Here is a 24,655-nt window from a genome sequence, read left to right on the forward strand (position 1 = left end):
GCTCCCTCCAGAACGATTCCAACAACGTGTAGAGTCGATGCCTCCCCGTATTGCTGCCGTTTTGAGGGCTCGCGGAGGAACAACTCGTTATTAACATCACATCCAGTATCTTCCCATGACTTCTGGCCTCTCAGTGTATATACTGTGATGAAAATGTGCAACTTGTCCTTGGAAAGTGAAACTAATATCTCTTCTGCATAGCACTATCACTTCTCTTCTAAAACCCCGTGATTGGAATAACAAAGAAAAGTTTCGTTGTCAGGACGAAATGATGTTAATAGTGATCATATTACATATCCAAGGACGTAGTGACAAGCCTCCATACTAATATTACCCTAAAAATAATTTCCGTCCGAGTTGCATCAACGCTCTGATACCAAAGTCAGTATGTGGATTGTGGTGTATTACTCGTAGAACCATTGTGTAACTACATGCTGTACAGCTTCATCGTATGGAATCGTCATTCACAGTGTGCTCATTTCTACGCCCAGAAATGCATCCGATCTATATGGAGGACAGTTCAGTGTCCTCTGCTTAAATCGTACACAAATCCAACCTGAAGAGGACGGGCATTATCATACCAGGTGATTAGTTCTCTGGGAAGCATTGCAGATATTCTGGCGTATGAAAATCGTGTTAGAATTCATGTCTATTACGCTCTTCCTGATAAAATAGTACGATATTATATCTGTATTAAAGTGAATCTCAATCGAAGCTAAATGTATTTGTTCGATGTATTTAATTTTTCTGTACGTTGTAGTGAACGGATAATTTTTGTACTCTGTGCTATGGATATGTTTTCTCCATTTCTTTACAGTTGTTTACTGGTCTTACTTAAAACTACTGTACTGTATCCTTATTTAGATGTAGGCATACCATTGCTGTTTCAATGACTAAACTATTTAGTATTGTTTCATTATTTTCATGAATATATTGCTACTGTATTTGAAAAAGATTATTGTACTCCTGTCTTAAACATGAAGCTGCGACTGCAAGTCTCGGAAATAAAATATTCCTCCAAAACAACCAAGGCTTCAAATATTTATTAAACCACGTGGATCTCCTTCAGTCACTGCTATCAGATATTTCAAATAATAGCTGATTTATTAGAAGCACTGAGTATCCTGGCAAGGTATTTAATTTCGAAACGGACCGAATCATGTTTAGTTAGTTTACAGTCACTGTCCTAGCTGATGATATCTTCTGTGCAAAGTACGCATATATCGTCGTTGCTCCGTTATATGACAATGTTGAGGGGGTCCGACTCGTTGGCTGAATAGTCAGCGTACTGGCCTTCGATTCAGAGGGTCCCGCGTTCGATTACCGGCTGGGTCGGGGATTTGAATCGCTTCTGATTAATCCTTCTGGCTCGGAGACTGGGTATATATGTCCGTCCCAACACTCTCCTTATCATATTCTGACAACATACAACACTACCAACCACGACAGAAACACGCAATAGTGATTACATCCCTCCATATAGGGTTAATGCCAGGAAGGGCATCCAGCCGTAAAACAGGGCCAAATCCACATGTACGTCGATATTCGCACCCGTGACCTCACAGGTGTGGGAAAAGCGGTAGCAAAAAGAAAATGACAATGTTGAGGGGCAGCACACGTATCACTTAGAACGACAGTTCGTGGATACAGTTCATGCAGTAGTGAACGTTAGATGACAGAACCTTTCTGATCAGAGTTCTAAGCTGAAATATTATTACATAGCTGTTTTTCCAGGCCCAACGATGATATGTTATACAGTAGGTGGCGAAATAAAACGACATTGAAATTACTGCGCATCTGCTGTCCACGTTTCTCTAGAAAGGCAGTATTTATTTATTATATAGGATAGTTTGAAATATTTTAAACTCATTGTTGTGTTGATATCTGCAATTATGGTGCTCACAAAAGACGAGGAGGTGTTTATCGTGGAAGATTATTTCCGGTCATACAGAGTGGGGCGTCAGAATGGGGCGAGTTTACTTGACGTTAAAGAACAGTACGAGGAGCGGTTTGTACTTGCCCACGTACAGTAGCTGTCTCTGGGCTGTGCATGCCTACCGGTGACAGGCTCCAGTTATCTACACGTTCTACACTTAATGGTCGAAACATACCGCTACATAAGCTGTGGTATAAGATTTGACACAGTAATTTAATAGTTCGTATTTGTATACTTTTGTATTTGTATTAACAGGGTTACTTGAGATGTTACTTTCATCGAAGCCTATTTTCATTTGTTTAAGTTTATAAAAACATGACGCTTTACCACAGAAGCAATATAGAAGCGGCATGGTTTTCGGCATTTTTCTCCTTCACAAATGTTGATAGGAGAGTTGAGCGTGTTAAACACCTGAAAATAATAAAAGCCTTTTATATTGTACTTTATTGCTTATGGCAACCTTTAAAGTAATTATTTGTTTTCCTGGTACACGATGATTAGAAAGCATGTTGTTTCGCACATTTTATACAAACGCCGAGTTGAACACATTTAATTATGTATGTCCTTATATGAAAGAATATATACATGTATTGCACGAGTACCGTAGTTACGAACGTGTAATATACACCCCTTCAGACTTGCGCTACTGATAACCTCCGGGGCTGTCCGGCCACTCGGTGTAGGGGGCAACGCATCGACTGTCACTCGGCGGCCCCGGGCTCGATTCCCGGCCGGGTCAGGGGTTTTTAATTGTAAATGATTAATATCCCTGGCCTGGGCACTGGGTGTTTGTGTCTTCCTTAACGTTCCTTTCCTCACATTCAACACTTTACACTTCCGCCATTTACAAAATACACGCAGGTTCCTCACATATGGTGCAAGTAGGGGCAAAAGATCTTTCTAGGTCGACGCCCCGAACAAATAGCCCCTACGAGGCTAGCGCTCGTAACAGCTGTTCCCCATGCACGCAGAGCTGTCAGTCAGCTCGTAACCTTGACATGCCCGCGGTAGATTGACCACCACTTAAAAGAAACTTCGGCATCTCAGTAGTTAGTGGGGCGTAAAACAAACAAATTTATTGTTCTTTTTCATAATATCATTCTCGTTAATGCTGGATTTTTAAACTTTTTTTTTAGTGGCTGGAGTGTCCGAGGACATGTTCGGCTCGCCTGCTCTGAGCCGCTTTTCCCAGTACACTCCATGGGGGTAAGCTCATATAACGCTGTGTGAGGGTATTGACTGTGGGTGTAGGTAGTATTTGAAAATGTTTAAGTCACCCTCTTGTCGATACGGGCTAGGAATGGGAAGGGAGAGATCGTTGCCTTGATAAAGTTACCATCCCGGGATTTGCTTGTCGTTGAAAAATGGGAAACCACGGAAAACCATTTCGAGGATGTCCAACAGGAGATTCGAAACCATCTGTTTCCCAAGTACAGAGCTAGCAGCCATTGGCCATGTCACAGTACACTGAGCTAATCTTTTTAATAAAGGTTGCAATATTACTCTAAAAGCCATTCTTTGCAGTAACGTTATGTCGAAGTACATTACATAGAATTTTTTCTGTACGTGTACTTTATTACAAATGACAGGTTTCATTCAATGGAATACTTTCTTTCCCAATTGATCAATTTGAGCCATTTAAATGTAAGTGAATGAGTAGGCTTAATGAGCCATATGGATGTTATTTATTGCATGTGTTCGATTTCTTTGAATGGAGAATAGCTGAACTGTATGCTAGTTGAGGGTATAAAATATATTTCTTTCAATGAATTACATTGACAAGCTAGATCGTGGAAGATTATAGACGAAAATGAGGTCTATTGGACTTGTCAAAAGAGTGACTGAATGGGTGGCTAAATTTCTATAAAATGGACCTCAGAGAATTAAAATGTGTGAAGCTTTATCTCGGTTCGCATCTGTAGTGTAGTGGTTAGTGTGATTAGCTGCCACCCCCGGAGCCCCGGCTTCGATTGCCGGCTTTCCATAGAAATTTGAAAAGTGGTACGAGAGCTGGAACGGTGTTTACTCAGCCTCGGGAGGTCAACTGAGTAGAGGTGGGATCGATTCCCACCTCAGCCATCCTGAAAGTGGTTTTCCGTGGTTTCCCACTTCTCCTCCAGGCAAATGCCGGAATGGTACCTAACTTAAGGCCACGGCCGCTTCCTTCCCTCTTCCTTGTCTACCCCTTCCAATCTTCCCATCCCCCCACAAGGCCCCTGTTCAGCATAGCAGGTGAGGCCGCCTGGGTGAGGTATTGGTCATCCTCCCAGTTGTATCCCCCGACCCAGAGTCTGAAGCTCCAGGACACTGTCTTTGAGGCGGTAGAGGAGGGATCCCTCGCTGAGTCCGAGGGAAAAGCCAACCCTAGAGGGTAAGAAGAAGCTTTATCTGATCCAGTAATAATCAAGAGGGGGGGGGGTACCGCAAAAAAGTAATTATTCGACCTATGTGTTTCCTTATGTATATATAAATGATATGAGTAAAGAACTGGAATCAGAGATAAGGCTTTTTGCGCGGATAATGTTATAATCTATAGCAGAACCTCTCAGGGTGCATGCACCTGTGCGTGCACTGTGCACGGTGCAAAAAACGACTTCCCTTGGTTGACCAGAGTGCAAACCCTCACTCCTCGATTTGGAGCAATAGCGCGGTCTCTCTCTTTCCCCACGCATGTCTCGCTCGCTCCGCCTGTCTCCCTCTTCCTCACTTGCTCCGTAGCGCTCCAAATCCGAGTCGAGTTGACCCGAGTTGAGTCGAGCTTAGACGAGTAGCCCAGAGACTAAGCGATGGTCCGAGCCGAGTCGAGTGGGACCGATGCACTGTGCACAGGAACTCTGCACCTCACTTTGCACGCGCGAGACTTTGGGCGTTTGAGAGGCCCTGCTCTATAGAGTAATAAATAACATAAAGGATTGTGAGCATCTAAAAAAAGACCTCGACAGGGTTTTATGGGTAGCAGACAATGGCATGTGCGTAAACGGGGGTGAAAATTCAGGTCGTTAAGTTTCACCAAGAAGAGAACTTCTCGAATCCGAGCCTCTGAGGACAACAGCCAATACCGCTAGCTGTTACACTACGGAGATAGACGTTTAAAGTTGGTAACATAAATATTAGATAAATCTATAGCAAAGAAAAAGTTTAAGTATAGGGCCTAGTCTATTTATCTAATTGAATGTTGGCTATTTTGACCCATTAATTTGAAGAATACTATCAACCTGGTTCACCTGCTTGTTAATATTATTACGTAACACTGCCATTCCATTAGTAATATACAATTACTGTTGAACATTTTCTTTAAACAAACTGTGGTTTGTACTTGCAGTGAAGTGCAGAAATAAAAGTACATCAAGATTGAGGATGACCCAGTTTACGAAGGATACCCTTGATTAGTAACTGGATGGGGCCGATGACCTTCGATGTTAGGCCCCTTAAAACAACAAACAACAACAATAACAACAACAACAACAGAAACTGGATGGAAATACGTTGGTAGATGAAGAATAATGGAGAGACAGGGAGAGTAAAGTTATTTATTTATTTATTTATTTATTTATTTATTTATTTATTTATTTATTTATTTATTTATTTATTTATTTATTTATTTATTCTTTCTTGGTTCTAATGGGCCTTCCTCCTGTGTGTAGGGGCGGTAGAATAACACCCACGGTATCCCCTTCCTGTCGTAAGATGCGACTAAATGGGGTCCAGGGGCTCTGAGCTTGTGGGAGCGTGGATGGCGACCACGGGGCACTTAGCTGAGTCCTGGCATTGTTTCCACTTACTTGTGTCAGGCTCTTCACTTTCACCTATCCTATCCACCTCCCTCGGTCAACTCTTGTTCTTTCCGACCCCGACGGCGTTAGGTTTCCGAGGCCTAAGGAATCTTTCATTTTCACGCCCTTCGTGGCCCTTGTCTTCCTTTGGCCAATACCTTCATTTTTCGAAGTGTCGTATCCCTTCCATTTTTTCCCCTCTTATTTGTGTTATGGAGTCCGGCCCCGCTTTGTAGGGGGCAACGCGTCCGCCTGTCACCCGGCGGCCCCGGGTTCAATTCCCGGCCGGGTCAGGGATTTCAACTGCGTATGGTTAATTCGTTTGGCTCGGACACTGGGTTCTTCATATGCAAACGGCCGCCACACTACCAACCACCATAGAAACATACAACCGAGCAAGTTGATCATGCAGTTAGGGTCGCGTGCCCGTGAGCTTGCATTCGGGAGATGGTAGGTTCGAATCTCACCGTCGGCAGCCTTCAAGATGATTTTCCATGGTTTCCCATTTTCACACCAGAAAAATGCTGGAGCTGTACCTGAATTAAGGCCACGGCCGCTACCTTTCCAATCCCAGCCTTTTCCCACCCTTGCGTCGCAGAAAACCTTCAATTTGTTAGTGGCACGTTGAACCACTAGCAATGGAAGAACCCACAATAGCAAAAAAATGGCGTATGGCTTTTAGTGCCGGGAAATCCCAGGACGGGTTTGGCTCGCCAGGTGCAGGTCTTTTGATTTGATGCCCGTAGGCGACCTGCGCGTCGTGTGATGAGGATGAAATGATGAAGACAACACATATACCCAGCCCCCCTGCCAGGGAAATTAACCCGGGACCCCTATGGCCAAAGTCCAGCACGCTAACCATTAAGCCATGGAACCGGACACCCACAATAGTGAAAACATCCCTCTACATAGGGTCGGTGTCAGGAAGAGCATCATGCCGTAGAACTGGACCAAATCCACATCAAGTGTGGAACTGCGTAAAATGGGAATAGTAGGAAGAAGAAGAATTCATTTATTTTACTTTGGAAACTGAGGACAATTCTGTATCGAGTGCTTGTGTATTGAAATTTGTCAGATTAATAGTATATTGCATTCTTTATGTTTCCTTAATTTATTGCTAGTGGTTTAAGATGGAACTAACATAATTATAAATATATTTTGCTGACATATGTATGGGTAAAAGAAGGTGGTGCGACCTTAATTAAGGTAGACCCCAGCATTTGGCTGGCGTGAAAATGAGGCACCACTGTGGGATTCGAATCCGCTATATCTCTAAGTTATGGGCCTACACAAAAGGACGAAAATTCAAACAATAATGCTGCATTTAACGTCCCTGCACTTGGTATAAATGTTATTTTTTTTACAAGTTGCATTACGTCGCGCCAGCACAGATAGGTCTTAAGGCGACGATGGGACACGAAGGGGCTAGGAGTGGGAAGGAAGCGGCCGTGGCCTTAATTAAGGTACAGGGCCGATGACCTAGATGTTAGGCGCCTTTAAACAATAAGCATCATCAATTAAGGTGCAACTCCAGATTTTTTTTTCTTTTTTAGCTACTTGCTTTACGTCGCACCAACACAGATAGGTCTTATGACGACGATGGGAAAGGAAAGGCCTAGAAGTTGGAAGGAAGCGGCCGTGGCCTTAATTACGGTACAGCCCCAGCATTTGCCTGGTGTTAAAATGGGAAACCAAGGAAAACCATCTTCAGGGCTGCTGACAGGGGATTCGAACCCACAATCTCCCGGATGCAAGCTCACAGCCGCGTGCCCCTGACCGCACGGCCAACAGGCCCGGTTAACCACAGAATTTGCCTGGTGTGAAAATGGGAAACCACGGAAAACCATCTTCAGGGCTGCCGACAGTGCGGTTCGAACCCACAATCTTCCGAATACTGGACACTAGCCGCACTTAAGCGGCTGCAACTATCAAGATCGATGGTATAATTATTTTTCAAGCTGCTTTACGTCGCACCGACAGAGATAGGTCTTATGGCGACGATGGGATAGGAAAGGGTTAGGAGTGGAAAGGAAGCAGCCGTGACCTTAATTAAGGTACAGCCCCAGCATTTGTCTGGTGTGAAAAATGGGAAACCACGGAAAACCTTCTTTAGGGCTGCCGACAGTAGTGTTCAAACCCACTATCTCCCGAATACTGGAAACTAGCCGCTCTTAATTAGGCGGCTTCAGCTATCGAGCTCGGTGGTATAAATTTTAGGACGACCCGGAGTTTCAAAAGTTTGCACTGAAAACTTACCAGAAAATCTACCGATATGCATCCTATTTCTCGTACAGAGCGTGATAACCGATTGAATTAGTCACTCAAAAATATTTGTCAGTCATAGCTGCTCGAATCACGGCCGGGTTGACTGGGAATACTAAAAGTTGAATTTCCCTGTCAAATACTTTCGAAAGTTAAACGTCGGAATTCAAACTTTGAATTTCTGCACGGTCAACTTCCCAGCTTTACCGTTAACACGAAAAGGAACCACGAAGGCACGAACTTCTCAATCGTTATTGTGTGTTCTCTCCGAGGCACCGCTTGCTCGCTTCACAGGACATGCGTGCTATGAGCTGCTCCATCTTCTAATTCCTTAGAATGGCGAGAGATGGCAGTTGGATGCATATTTTCGATTGTCTCAGAGAGCACGATGAATTGCCTTAGTTTCCTTCTGAGGATGTCATTTATTCTATTGCTCTCGTGGTTCATCATGGTTATCCTCACCTCTTCCTGGGTTGTATTTACTCCTGACTATGTCTTCCTACATACTGTAACATTTTAACACCAATACGACTTCTCTTGGCGATTTTACTGCCGGAGGACGTGAATGAGCAAGGTGTTCGAATGTGAGTCCAAACCGAGCTATTTACATGACTCTTGATATCGTGATCTTAGTTACAGTACAGTTCCAGTTTTACTTGGATTCCGAACCGTTGGGATGCGGCCTTTCATTTCAAAGCTCCCACATGCTTTCACCGGGGATTCGAGTGGCGGCCACCTTGGCGAGAAGTCAGTGATGATGTCACCCGGCTGTTATCCACCTCTAAATGAGAATTCGACCCAAAAGGAAATAATAATTATTTATTTTATTTATTTTACATTTTATGGCCTACATTGGACCACTCTAGTCAATTGTACAAAGGATTTCTTGATTTCCTATCAGCCCAATATTTTTTCATTCTGAGAGATGCTGCTTTCCTTTGTTCTGTTGTAAATACCCTCCCATTAGACCTTTTATTGATCTTAGTCTGTAGCCTAGTGTGTAATGTCTTGAGTATCTTACATTTTCTGTTTTGTTTTTGAGATCTTCTAGTGTTATTTGTAGTTCTTTAATATCCTCCTTAATTTTCGTGATCCATTTATTCTTGGTCTTGTTACTTGTAATTTGGTCTTGTTATTCCATAAACTTTTCAATTATTCTTCTGCTAATTCTGGTGTCAGGTGTTCTGATAAGATGTCCAAAGAATGATATACGCGTTTCTTTCTAATCGTGCTCAATACTGGTTCAGTTTCTTTATAAACTGTTTTATTTGATGCTATTCTCCATTGTCCATTAACTTGTTCCAATTCTTCTTCTTTCTGTCTTAAGTATTTTGTCTGTTTCAGCTATATTAGTTTTAAAAATGGTTTCACTGGCATACGTTATTTCTGACTATGCGACTGTTTTATAATGTCTTAATTTTGCTGCTACCGAGCTCGATAGCTGCAGTCGCTTAAGTGCGGCCAGTATCCAGTATTCGGGAGATAGTAGGTTCGAACCCCACTGTCGGCAGCCCTGAAAATGGTTTACCGTGGTTTCCCATTTTCACACCAGGCAAATGCTGGGGATGTACCTTAATTAAGGCCACGGCCGCTTCCTTCCCACTCCTAGCCCTTTCCTGTCCCATCGTCGCCATAAGACCTATCTGTGTCGGTGCGACGTAAAGCAGCTAGCAAAAAAATTTGCTGCTATCGATAAGCTTTTTTATTACATGTAGTCTTGGTAATACAATTTGCTTTGTTTAATTTATTGTCCGACTCGTTGACTGAATGGTCAGCGTACTGGCCTTCGGTTCAGAGGGTCCCGGGTTCGATTCCCAGCCGGGTCGGGGATTAATTCCAATTCCAATGGCTCAGGGGCTGGGTGTTTGTGCAGTCCCCAACATCCATGCAACTCACACACCACACACAACAATAACACGCAGTTACCTACACATGGCAGATGTCGCCTACCCTCATCGGAGGGTCTGCCTTACAAAGGCTGCACTCGGCTAGAAATAGCCACATGAAATTATAATTATAGTCTATTATTTATTTATTCTGTTGTGCCAAGCTGGTTTCTCATTAACGATTTTTCCCAAATACTTAAATTTATCAAAAATTTTGATTTCTTGCTCATCAATTGTTATTTTATTAACCAGTGGGGGATGTGTAAACATGATCTTAGATTTTTCAAAGGATATTGTGCTATTTCCTGTAGAGATTTAATTTGGTGTCGAGTTTCCTGAATATTGTTGGACAATAGAGCAAAGTCATCAGCAAATCCTAAACAGTTTAAACTTAAATTTTGTTTGGAGCTTCCAACTTTTATGTTCTTTGGGTTGAAATGTCGTATGGTTTTTAGTGCCGGGATATCCCAGGACGGGTTCAGCTCGCCAGGTGCAGGTCTTTCTGTTTGACACCCGTAGGTGACCTGCGCGTCGTGATGAGGTTGAAATGAAATGATGATGAAGACAACACATACACCCAGCCCCCGTGCCACTGGAATTAACCAATTAAGGTTAAAATCCCCGACCCGGCCGGGAATCGAACCCGGGACCCTCTGAACCGAACGCCAGTACGCTGACCGTTCAGCCAACGAGTCAGACTTCTTAGGGTTGACCTTGTACCAGTCCCTTATTATAAATTCTAATGCACAATTAAATAGTAATGGTGATAAACAGTCTCCTTGTCTGAAACCTGTTTTAATCAAAAATGGTTCAGAAACTTCTCCTCTAAACTTTATTTTTGATATGGTATTAGTTAAAGTCAGTTTAATAATAATGTTATTTGCTTTACGTCCCACTAACTACTTTTACCGTTTTCGGAGACGCCAAGGTGCCGGAATTTAGTGCCGCAGGAGTTCTTTTACGTGCCAGTAAATCTAACGACACGAGGCTGACGTATTTGAGCACCTTCAAATACCACCGGACTGAGCCAGGTTCGAACCTGCCCAGTTGGAGTCAGAAGGCCAGCGTCTGAGCCACTCATCCCGGCGAAAAGTAAGTTCTATCAGTTTAATTCATTTAGGATGGAGTCCAAAATTCCGTAACAATTTTAACATTGAAGGTCTATGTATACAATCATATGCCTTCTTAAAAGTCAACACATGTTATTATTGTTTTGTTTTCTGTAGAATTCCATTATTAATTTTAGAGTGATAATCTGTTCAGCACAACTTCTCCAGGGTCTGAAGCCTCCTTGGTATTTTCCTAACCCTTTTTCTAATTTGATCTTTAATCCTTCCATACGAACCTACTACGGTGTCGTAGCAAGCGGAGAGTTGATATCACAGAACACCAATATATAACGGTGATACTCTACAGTGACTCTATTATCAAATACAGTAGAGGCAATACGCGACACTTCCGGATTTAGCCTTGTTAAAATGGGAGGCAATTCGCAAGTGGCGCTCGTAGTGGCATGATCGGGAAATTCGCGCTAAATTCAAATGACAATGAAAATACATATATATTTAGAAATGGATAAATAAGTTACGTCTAGAAAGAAAGTGTTATTAAGATATTAACTTCAAAGTTGGTAAAGCAATTCTGGATAGATGAATGAAGAATTGTTTAACAGGCTATTATTTTAAAGACTGAAATTGGACATATAATCAAGATGTGAAATGGACTGCCGTGAAAGGGCTTGATCTTTCATTTATGCATTAATTTTTTAGCTTTATCATTCCTGCCTGAACTTTCACGGCTAGATTTGTCTTTTTTTCTCATTTAAAAACATTGTATCATCCCATTAAGACACTTGTTAATAAAAATATCGGCACATTCCTTACGCACATGATTCAATGAATTAACATTTAAGAGCTGGACAGTTTTCGTCTTAAACTTCCTTTATTTTTTTTATTTTTTGCTATTTTGCTTTACGTCGCACTGACACAGATAGGTCATATGGCGACGACGGGACGGGAAAGGTCTAGGAATGGGAAGGAAGCGGCCGTGGCCTTAATTAAGGTACAGCCCCAGCATTTGTCTGGTGTGAAAATGGGAAACGACGGAAAACCATCTTCAGGGCTGCCGACAGTGGGATTCGAACCCACTATCTCCCGGATGCGAGCTCACAGCTGCGCGCTCCTAACCGCATGACTCCTCTTAACTTGAAGCCTACTAACAGAAATAAAATCTATAAATTTAGCCTCAAAAACATTCAAAATTTCCCTATAAGCAATACTTGCCATCACATTAGGGTAAAGCACATTTGCATCATCACTTTATTTTAACAACATATGTACATTTCCTAAGTCACTTACATTTAAATGAGAATATGGAGTGGGTATGTGAGAAACTGGGAGTGAAATTTCTAGATCCTAATGGGTGGGTAGGAGATAGGGATCTGCGCTCAGATGGCCTTCACTTAAACCACAGTGGTACGTATAAGTTAGGAAATTTGTTTGGAAGGGTAATAGGGAGGTGCATTCCGGCAAACGGGCTGGCCTAGGGAGCGGTGATAAGGGAACAGGGAACTGTAAATCAAGTAGAGATGACATAAAATTGTAAGTGTTGAACTGTAGAAGTATTGTAAAGAAAGGAATAGAATTAAGTAATTTAATAGATACTGTATATATTTACTAGATATTGTAATAGGAGTTGAATCATGGTTGAGAAATGATATTATGGGTGCAGAAAATTTCTCACGGAACTAAAGTATGTATCGTAGAGATAGGATAGGAATGGTGGGAGGGGTAGTATTCATTCTGGTGAAAGAAGAATTTGTAAGCAACGAAAAAGTTAAAGATGAGAAACATGAAATTCTAGGTGTAAGGCTCATTTCTAAAGATAATAGACAACTTGATACCTTTGGAGTGTACAGACCGGGAAAGGGTAGTGCTGACACGGATTCAGAATTATTTGGTAAGATTATCAGCTATGTGGGAAACGACATAGAAAGGAATGTGTGTAGCGGGCGATCTGAATGCCAATTGGGAAGGAAATGCGAACGACAGGAAGCATGACCAACAAATGGCAAATAAGTTAATACGGGAAGGACAGCTGATTCAGAAAGTGACGTAACCAACTAGAGAGAAAAAATATCCTGGATGTGGTGCTGGTAAAACCAGATGAGCTCTATAGAGAAACCGAAGTAATAGACGGTATTAGTGATCATGAAGCTGTTTTTGTCGTAGTTAAAATAAATGTGATAGAAAGAAAGGCCTTAAAAGTAGGACTATTAGGCAGTACCATATGGCTGATAAAGCAGGCATGAGGCAGTTTCTAAAAAGTAACTGTGATCGGTGGAAAAAGGTAAATAAAAATGTAAACACACTCTGGGATGGGTTTAAAGCAATTGTTGAGGAATGTGAAAACAGGTTTGTACCTTTAAGGGTGGTAAGGAATGGTAAAGACCCACCTTATTATAATAAAGAAATAAAGAGACTAAGAAGGAGTTGCAGATTGGAAATAAATAGAGTTAGAAATGGCTGTGGAAGTAAGGGGGAAAAGAAGGAACTTCCTAAGAAATTGAATCTAGCAAAGAAGGCAGCTAAGGATAACATGGTGTCAAGCATAGCTGGCAGTCATACAAATTTTAGTGAAAAATGGGAGGGTATGTATAGGTATTTTAAGGCAGAAACAGGTTCCAAGAAGGACATTCCAGAAATAATTAATGAACAAGGGGAGTGTGTATGTGAGGATCTTCAAAAGGCAGAAGTATTCAGTCAGCAGTATGTAAAGATTGTTGGTTACAAGGATAATGTCCAGATAGAGGAGGAGACTAATGCTAAAGAAGTATTAAAATTTGCATGTGATAACAATGACATATACAATAAGATACAAAAGTTGAAAACTAGAAAAGCGGCTGGAATTGATAAGATTTCTGGGGATATACTAAAGACAATGGGTTGGGATATAGTACCATATCTGAAGTACTTATTTGATTATTGTTTGGTCGGGGGAGATATGCCAGATGAATGGAGAGTTGCTATAGTAGCCCCTGTGTATAAAGGAAAGGGTGATAGACATAAAGCTGAAAATTACAGGCCAGTAAGTTTGACATGCGTTGCATGTAAGCTTTGGGAATGCATTCTTTCTGATTATATTAGACACTAGCTGATGTACCCGTGCTTCGCTACGGAATTCTAAATTTTATACAGAATTCTACGTTAGGTAGTGTAAACGTTGTGAGCAAGATTGTATTAAGTTGCATAGCTCTTAACGTTGCCCTGAAACACGACGGGCAAGTCACCAACGCCTTTTCTCATATCAAGACTGGGTTAGGGAATTTTCATTGTAATGGTAGGCCACCTTGCCTACCGTCAGTCACAATCAGGTTGGGGAGTTTTCATTATAATGGACACTCACTCTCCGCCTGCCTTTATAGAAAGACTCTCTTAGTGGTTTTCCCAACTGAAATGAACATGGGTCATTACAATGACGTCGGTAGGAATGGCGCGATTAAAAGCAATGCCTTCATATGAAATACTCGATCAAATAAAAAACCACACAGTTTTTCACTTTTAACGAACAGTACTATGCTGCCGAACTAACAGTCCAAAGCTACAGAGTTGGAATGACCAAGACGCAGACATCCGTGATCCATGAACAATCCTCGTCCTTTTTTCGGCGGGTGTGTGTGTGTGTGTGTTTTCAAATAGTGGATAGTTCCAGGGCAAAAACTATGCCCTTTTACTTATCGGCTTCCTGGGAGTACCCGATGAGTCGGAAAATCTCAATTCACTACACTGGCGGGGGAAAGAACTATCTGACGTGGAGGCAATTTTTCCTCCAAGCCAGAGAAGAAACCACATCTTCACTGCTAATTTGGAATAAAATGAATGTAGATTTATTGAAAGTGAAGAGGAAGACGTAGGAAACGGTTCTTTTCAAGGTTGAATTTTGAGTTATTTAGTGAATTGTGGTACTATAATTTGGAACAGGGCTAAATTGTAATTTCAGACCAGTTCATACAACTACTCCTACTACTACTAACTGAGCCTCTGACTTAAGTGCGCACACTGCTCATTCAAAACAGCGCGTCAGAGTAGGTATCGAATAGCTGGCATACTATGGTGAACCAGTGTGTTACGTACCAGCAGTATCAGAAAATTTATGAACCAGAGGATTGGCATGCTAAAGAAGAAAGTTATCTAACTCCTCAGCTATTTCCCGCCAATATTCTGTTAGGCTGTTATACTCGGTACGCAGCAGTAATCCCATCTATCGGAGTTGAATGTCAGCATAAGAGACAAAGAACATTACAAGAAACAACACAGCGAATTCCAAGTCGATGCTCTGAGCAGTCAACAACTCCAGAGGTCCCAGTCACCGAGCTTGCTCTGGTAAACCGCCTGCTCGCCTGCCTCTCCAGCCAAGTGCTCAGTCCACGGTACAATTTTAGTACCACCACGTCGCCGCTTGGAGCGCTTCACCGGCCGCTTGTTCACTGCTAGCCCCGGCTTACTCGCCGCCAGCTGCTTCAAGAGTCGCCCGGCAACGGCCGCCATCTTTGAATTTCACAGCGCGGTCCGACTTCGTGGATACACTCTGGGAGGCCACCTTTCTGCGGTCTCTCATTTCTGCACCAGCTGCTCGGCCGTCCATACGCTCCAGCCCAGCCCAGCCCAGCCAAGAGCTTGCTAGCCCATAGGGCCTGGGTCATACGAAAGAGCAATATTGTCAGTCCGAAAGAGCTGTTTTTGTCTTGCGCTCGGTACGTGCCTGATCGCGACTTGTCCCGGCGCGACCCGGTTAACAACTACACCTGGCGCGACTGGCACCCCCCCGAGTGCACCCAGCCCTGGTCCTCCAAGGAGTTTGACCGCTAGTGCTAGTTCCTGTCCTACTCCTGCCTCCTTCCTCTTCAAACTTCTTCTACCCTCCTGTCACTTTCTTCTATCAGTATGGACACCCCCGGTGGACCGAGCAGCTGGGGCCCATACTCCGACTTCAATCTTCCCTTTGCCATCAAATTCAATTCCACCCCCACCAGGCCTTCTGCAAAACACTTAGTCATCCCTCCTCCTTTTGACATCTCTCCTGCCCGGCTCCAAATTCATCGCCGTACCATTGCCTCAGCCTTGTACACTTCCATCAAGATGATCCAGCTTGTCGAGGAAGAGGAGACTACTCATCAGATTTTCATTTTCCCTACTGAAAGCAAAGACGTATCGATACTCTCATACCGTCTATCATCCACAGGCATTTCCTCTTCTACCATACAAAACTCATCGCTACCAATTGAAGAGTCTCCAACTCCAGTGGAAATGGACAGCAGTAATCCAGAACCAAGAGAAGAAGAAGAAGAAGCCACCGCCAAGGAAGAAAACTGCCCACAACGTCCTCTCCACCATCAATGGAAACTCCTCTCTCCACTCTCTCTCTCAAAACAGTTTCCTTATCATCCCCACTGCCAGTCAAGATTCCATTCGGAAGTCCGTCCTCAATGCCATAGAACCAATAACTACCCAGCACATCGCCTCAATAGAAGAAACTCAGTTCAATCACCTAATTATCACTCCTCTCCGAACCAGTTCGATCCCCGTCATTCTAAATTGTTTCCGTCTTGCCAATATCCCCCCCCCCCATTCAGATCAATCCAACTGCTAACCAAGATATCAGCCAAGACGAACCTACCCCTCCCCCCTCTCCTCTCAAGCCATCATCGCCGCTCAGCCATCAAACCCCGGACCCCATCGTCAAACCTAATCCACCCTCACAAAATTACGTCGACAAGGCCTCCCAGACACGAAGAACCTGCCGTAAGCCTGCGCCTAAGCCCTCCTTACGCCCCAAACCAACCACCCCCCCCCCCACCCCAACCCAAACCCAGTACCCGCTCCTCCCTGGTCATCCAGTGTTACAACTGCCTGCAACTGCACCACACCGCTGCGTCGTGCAAAAATTCTACCAGATGCAACAGGTGTGGCGGCCCTCACCGCCACACAGACTGCGAGGTACCTTTCGCCCAGGCTAGGTGCGCAAACTGCGAGGGACATCATGCTGCTTCGTTTCCTGGGTGCCCCTTCATCAAGAAAGCCATCCGGGCCCACTATAGGCACGCCAGACACCTGTCCCCGCAAACTCATCCAGCACCACATCTCAACTCCCCCTTTGTTCCAAATCAGACCAACCAAGTCACGTCCCCTATTATACAGCTCCTTCTTAGCCTGCTTTCCCCTCACCTGACCCCAACGCCACCACCAAGCACTCCCGACTGCCAACAGTTGTCAGCCAAGTAACCCCCCCCCCCTCCCTGCCAAGACATCGCCTGCTCTTTCCTCCTTAAACTTGCCTTCCTATGACACCGAACTTGCGCTCTTTTCTTGTCTCCGATAAGCCAATACCAACGTCACCACCCTGCCCACTAGCACTAGCCTATTTGATAACTAACAGCTCAGCGAAGAGGAGGTTTCAGCTCTGACATGGCGGACTTGTTCCGTGATCGACAGATAGATTTTTCCTCCACTATGTGTACGTGCTGGCGCTGATGCGAGTTTTTCGTACTTCCATGCAACCGACGAGTAGAGAGGCCTTCTGTTCGCCTCGGGACTCTCGAGTATTAGATCACAAAAAAAAAAAAAAAAAAAACAACGGTCAGTGTAATGTTATTGTTGATCTATGTTACGCGCTTTCGATATTGTAGGCCGTCACATTATTAATATATTGTCTTCTGGTTCTGAAATACCACTCTTATCATAGTCGGTACGGTAAAACTGAATAAAACATAAATTATCGGAAATTACATTCTCTATAACTTTTGTTATGTAGTACTTTTCCATAGGACCAAGAACATAGGTATTTCAAAATTAAATTTTAAGTGCCTTCCCTTAAACTACCATTTCACCCAGGGTGAATAACATTGTTTATAGCTTAAGCTGTAGTTTCTTATTCCTCGACTCTATATACCGATTTTCATTAAATTCTGTTTACCCAGTTTGTCGGGGCTCGGCGTTGATATGGACTTAGCAATAAAAATCCAAATCCATGAATATCTCTGTTATCATAGCCGGTACGGTAAAAATGCATAAGACGTAAATGATCAGAAATTTAATTCTACATAACTTTAGTTATATATATTTATCGATATGACCACTAATAATATAAATATTTGAGAATTGAATTTTAGGGCTTCCCCTAAACTACCATTTCACTCAGCGTGAATAAAATAATTTATAGCCTAGATTGTAGCGGCTCACCCCCCGACTCCACATACCGATTTTTATTAAATTCTCTTCAGCCGTTCTCTCGTGATGCGTGTACATACATACATACATACTTACATACATACAAACATACATACATACAGACAGACAGACATACAGACAGACAGACAGACAGACAGACAGACAGACAGACAGACAGACAGACAGACAGACAGACAGACAGACAGACAGACAGACAGACAGACAGACAAAAATTACGGAAAAGTAAAAATTGCATTTTCTTGTTACTGTGGACATGACCGATACAGAAATACCATTCTTTTCAAATTCTGAGCAATGTACAGACAAAACTCTTATTTTATATATATAGATGTTTTCGAAATTAATAACTGGTTCGATAGAAGGCAGTTCGGTTTTAGGAAAGGTTATTCCACTGAAGCTCAACTTGTATAATTCCAGCAAAATATATAAGATATCTTGGATTCAGGAGGTCAAATGGACTGTATCGCGATTGACCTGTCTAAAGCATTTGATAGGGTGGTTCATGGGAGACTACTGGGGAAAATGAGTGCAATTGGACTAGACAAAAGAGTGACTGAATGGGTTGTTATATTTCTAGAAAATAGATCTCAGAAAATTAGAGTAGGCGAAGCTTTATCTGACCCTGTAATAATTAAGAGGGGAATTCCTCAAGGCAGTATTATTGGACCTTTATATTTTTTTATATATAAATGATATGAGTAAAGAAGTGGAATCAGAGGTAAGGCTTTTTGCGGATGCTGTTATTTCATATAGAGTAATGAACAAGTTACAAGATTGTGAGCAACTGAAACGTGACCTCGATAATGTTATGAGATGGACAGCAGGCAATGGTATGTTGATTAACGGAGGTTAACAGTCAGGTTGTGTGTTTCACAAATGGGAAAAGTTCTCTCAATTTTAATTACTGCGTTGGGGTGAAAGTTCCTTTTGGGGATCATTGTAAGTATCTAGGTGTTAATATAAGGAAAGATCTTCATTGGGGTAAACACATAAATAGGATTGGTAATAAAGGGTACAGATCTCTGCACATGGTTATGAGGGTGGTTAGGGGTCGTAGTAAGGATGTAAAGGAGGGGGCATTTAAGTCTCTGGTAAGATCCCAACTAGAGTATGGTTCCAGTTTATGGAACCCTCAGCAGGATTACCTGATTCAAGAACTGGAGAAAATCCAAAGGAAAGCAGCTCGACTTGTTCTGGGTGATTTCCGACTAGCGTTACAAAAATGTGAAAAGTTTGGGCTGGGAAGAATTGGTAGAAAGAAGACGAGCTGCTCGACTAAGTGGAATGTTCCGAGCTGTCAGCGGAGAGATTGCGTAGGAATGATATTAGTAGACGAATAAGTTTGAGTGGCGTCTTTAAAAGTAGGAAAGATCACAATATGAAGATAAAGTTGGAATTCAAGAGGACAAATTTTGGGGCAAATATCCATTTATAGGAAGGGGAGTTAGGGATTGGAATAACTTACCAAGGGAGATGTTCAATAACATTCCAATTTCTTTGAAATCAGTTAAGAAAAGGTTAGGAAAACAACAGATAGGCAATCTGCCACCTGGGCGACTGCCCTAAATGCAGATTAGTATTGATTGATCGATATTTTCCTCAGTGCTTGACAACGCATTACGGCATTCCAAATGGGGTAACTTGGAGCACAAGCAGCCACACACATATGCATATGCATTTTCCCGAATTATATCAAAACCCACAGATCACACCTACAACTACACATTGGTATTGAAGGTTAACTGTTGCACTATAAATAAAATAAGCTTATTATATTTTAAACCAGTTAAAATATGGGTTGCGCAGGTCAGAAGTATAGGAAGTACTATAAAAATCTCGTGTCATGGGAAGAAAATATATTCAAACACAATATTTACTTTCATTTAATCTTTCACGAGGGAAACGGAAGAAAAACTGCAAATCCTTCCGCACTTCATAGTAGTTATCGCAGCCAAACACAGCACATATCTTCCCACTCATGTTGCGAGGAGATATAAAGGAGGTATAACGGGATGACACTCGTTACTATTTACTTATGTCAACTTAATGCAAACGCATAAATAACGCCCAAAACTTCACAAACAAATACACGTGCTCTTATGACAGAATCAGTAACTCCAGGTCACTCCGCTAGACAGAGCTCTAATCGCAGTCCCTCGATATCTCGCAGACCGTCGCGTGTTGTTTCTACTGTATTTGCTATTATGTACAAAGTGGCCAACGAGTGCTTCATTCTGATTGGCTCCGCCATGTTTTAGCCAAATGTCCCGTCAGCTGATTTACACGTATGTATTTCGCAATTTCAGAGAAGTACAGGCTACCTGTTTTAACCGAAAACATGTTTTCATTAAACACGGAAGATTTTACTTAGTATTATTAGTTTCGAAATGTGTGTGAATTTACTTATTTCTGAGGTCTGAATTTTGAAGAAAATTACGCCAGACGGTTATGCTTATGGATGCAGAAACAGATACGGAAAGGGTTTTAAAATGAAATTGGGCAATTGCTTGTTTTCACCGACCAGCAAGTAGTATTTTCTCAAACTATAGGCCTGTTGTATAGTGATGCTAATATTTGATTCCTCACTGCGGGGATCAAACCGTAGCCATCGTTAAAGGAGCAATATACACAACCCAGGGACCACGGCTGTTACTTGTTTCCACCACTAAAGAGTAGCAGGTTTTCATAATTATTTACATTAGTACCACGAGTAAAATGGTACAGTATATTATGTTAACTTATATTACGTTAACAAAAAATATGGAGCTAGATAATACAATTTTGTCTAACAATCGGTTAACTAATCGCATTATTTTCTATCTTCTGCGTGTGTGAAAGTTGCATACATATCGATAAGTCATATATAAAAATGTACATTTCTGTGTATAGTTTGGTATTGGCTTTACGTCGCACCGACACAGATATCTCTTATGGCGACGATGGGACAGGAAAGGGCTAGGACTGGGAAGGAAGCGGCCGTGGCCTTAATTAAGGTACAGCCCCAGCATTTGCCTGGTGTGAAAATGGGAAACCACGGAAAACCATCTTCAGGGCTGCCGACAGTGGGGTTCGAACCTGGACACTGGCCGCACTTAAGCGACTGCAGCTATCGAGCTCGGTATGTATTGTTTGATGATACTGCGTTGTATATTCTGATATGTAAAACCATGTAACCTGGAATGTGGGAATGTTAATTTTTTAAATTTAAATGTAGGCTAACTTTACAGTCATCACATACATTATTGAAGGCAATGACTATGCTATTTTATGCTACATGTATTACTTATAATATAAATGTCATCATAGGGCTAACTACCAACACAGCATTTCTAACCTCTTCAGTACTGTGACTTGTACAGTAGGCCTATAGCACGTAAAAATCTAAATTTGGAAATCTTACGTCAGGTAGTCAGACTCCGAAATAACAAATCGTCGCTGCCGGGACAAAACCTCCTATGTGAAATAATTTAGCTTAGAACTTTGGCTGGTAAGCTTCTGTCATCTAAGGTGCAATATCGTGTGAATACTGTCAAGGCATTCTCGCTCTTCACAATGTATGTGCTGCGGGTCAGTATATCTCCAAAACGTATTATCACATAGGAGGTTTTGTCCCGGCAACGACGATAATACTGATAGGCCTATAAACACACACAGCATAAGCAAAATAAATAACATCTTAAAACATTGACCTAGTCTATTCTTTATTGAAATAATAATATCACTCTCCTTCATCTATCAGCTGATTGAGAAAATGACTAAAACATGGCGGGTGGACTGGACGTGGCCACACTGTACATATATAGAGTGATACTCCGACGTGGCGCGCCCCAGGTGGCGGATAGGAGGTCCTCGCCGGCTTGCCGGCAGACTTCAGAGAAATAAAATAGCTCTCGCGGACCAAACTCACAACCACCTCTGTGGTTAACAACCATAGTTGAAAATCGGAGCTTGCTCCACTTAAGGTTTATTACATTCGATAGTCGTCCGCCTCTGTGGTGTAGTGGTTAGCGTGATTAGCTGCCACACCCGGAGGTCCGGGTTCGATTCCCGGCTCTGCCACGAAATTTGACAAGTGGTACGAGGGCTGGAACGGGGTCCACTCAGCCTCGTGAGGTCAACTGAGTAGAGGTGGGTTCGATTCCCACCTCAGCCATCCTGGAAGTGTTTTTCCGTGGTTTCCCACTTCTCCTCCAGGTAAATGCCGGGATGGTACCTAACTTAAGGCCACGGCCGCTTCCTTCCCTCTTCCTTGCCTGTCCCATCCAATCTTTCCATCCCTCCACAAGGTCCCTGTTCAGCATAGCAGGCGAGGCCGCTTGGGCGAGGTACTGGTCATTCTCCCCAGTTGTATCATCGACCCAAAGTCTGAATCTCCAGGACACTGCCCTTGAGGCGGTAGAGGTGGGATCCCTCGCTGAGTCCGAGGGATAAACCGACCCTGGAGGGTAAACAGATTACGAACGAACATTCGATAGTCAATATGGCAAAGTCTTTTAGGAAATAATAATACATAGGTCGAGTCAAAAGTCATGCCAACTATTTTTTTTTTCTCGCGACCAGGAGATAACACGGAAAATCTAAGATATGCATTTGGAAACAACAGTGTGGGTCTAAGCATGCCCCCAAGTTCAGTGTGTGAGTGAGAGCGTCACAAAATGGAAGTCAACAAGCAGGAGCAACGATCGTATATTAAAATAGCAGGTCTCCGCGGCAGAAATGCATGTCAATGCCATGCAGAGCTGCGGGAAGCATTAGGTGTGCCTGCCATGCCCTATAGAACTGTGGCGAGGTGGGTGGAGACGTTCAAACGGGGTAGAGTATCAACTGCCGATTTTCCTCGCCCAGACCGTCCAGTGTCCATGGACAAAGATGTTTATTACAATTCCTTTCTGTTGTACCAATTGCGCCGTGCAGTGCGAACCAAACGTCCAATCTTTTGGACACGCGATAATTCTACACGTAACGCGACAGCTCACACAGCAGCCATTGTTCAGCGTCGCTTACAGCGGTGAGGATGGGAGGTTCTTCCACACCCGCCTTATTCGCCTGATCTGAGCCCATGTGACTATGATCTAATCCCCAAAGTCAAGAAGCCATTACGTGGACAACGGTTTGCTAACAAGGAGGACATCGTAACAGCATTTCGGAGAGAGGTGTCACACGTTAGCGATGCACATGCAGCGAATGGTATTCAGCGCCTGCCCCTCTGCTGGCAACGCAGAGTGGAAACCTTGGGTGATTATTTCGAAGGTCTGTAACCAGTGGAGACCTGTCCTTTGTACGTAGTTTTGTGTATTTGCTGTCTATACCAAAATAAAACAATGTTTACCAATGGCCTGTGTTCTGTCACTTTCCTACGAGAATCTCCTGAAATCAGAATTTGTCTTCAGCCACTATGCGTAAGTAGCCTACATGTCCTATATTTCCAAATGCATATCTTAAATTTTCCGTTTCGTCTCCTGTTCGCTAGAAAAAAAATAGTTGTCATGACTTATGAGTCGACCCTCGTAATAATAATAATAATAATAATAATAATAATAATAATAATAATAATAATAATAATAATAATTTCCCCCTGTAATTTGCTTTACGTCACACTATCTTGGTCTTAGTTAAGGAACAGCCCTCCAGAATTTTTCTGGTGTGAAAATGAGAAACCACAGAAAAACGTCTTCAGGCTGTCGACAGTGAGGTTCTAGCCCACTGTCTCCCGAATGCAAGCTCACGGCTGTGCGACCCTAATCACGCGGTCATCTCGCTCGGTAATAATAATAATAATAATAATAATAATAATAATAATAATAATAATACTTTGACGTTCCATTACGGTAACTACGTTTAGGGTTTTCGAGGACACCAAGGTGAGGGAAATATGTCCCACGATACTTCTCATACATGTTGGTAAATCTGCCGACACGAGGCTGACGTATTAGAATAACTTCAAATACCACTGGACCGAACTGAGATCGAAACCAGAAACTTGTGCTCAGGCAGACAGCGGTCCGCCATCCGAGGTTCTCAGCCCAGCACACAAGGAACCACCCCGAGCGTACTCCTACGATTTTAATAATTTATTGGGGCCGATGACCTTAGATGTTAGGCCCCTTTAAACAACAAGCATCATCATCATAATAATTATTTTCGCATATGTTGTAGTGGTTTTCTTTCCGGCGGAAGACCAGTTTTAAAGGGCGAAATATTCCCTTTCTTCACGTAACATATCAGGTCGCCAGGACGTTCGTGGTTACTGTGGCGAAAGATCTTCCGTCTTGCGGCAGATGGAAAGGCCCGTGGGCGCGATTGTTCCTCGCCCATTCGTTGATGCCGTCCAAACAAGTGTTCTCCTGCGACCAACACAACGCTTCTCCTCAGTTTTTCCTTATAGTGTTAGCTGCAGAAGGTGATATTTACTCCCTCTCATGACATGCCGAAAGTGCTCTATTTTGTGCTGCTTAATCAAAGACAATCATTTTTCTGCTTTTTCTCGTGTAAGATCCTCTCTGGTTCATATACTTTGTGTCCACGTTATACGAAGCATTCTCGTCGGTGCAT

Source organism: Anabrus simplex, chromosome 5, assembly GCF_040414725.1.
Source record: "Anabrus simplex isolate iqAnaSimp1 chromosome 5, ASM4041472v1, whole genome shotgun sequence".
Classification (NCBI taxonomy): Eukaryota; Metazoa; Arthropoda; class Insecta; order Orthoptera; family Tettigoniidae; genus Anabrus; species Anabrus simplex.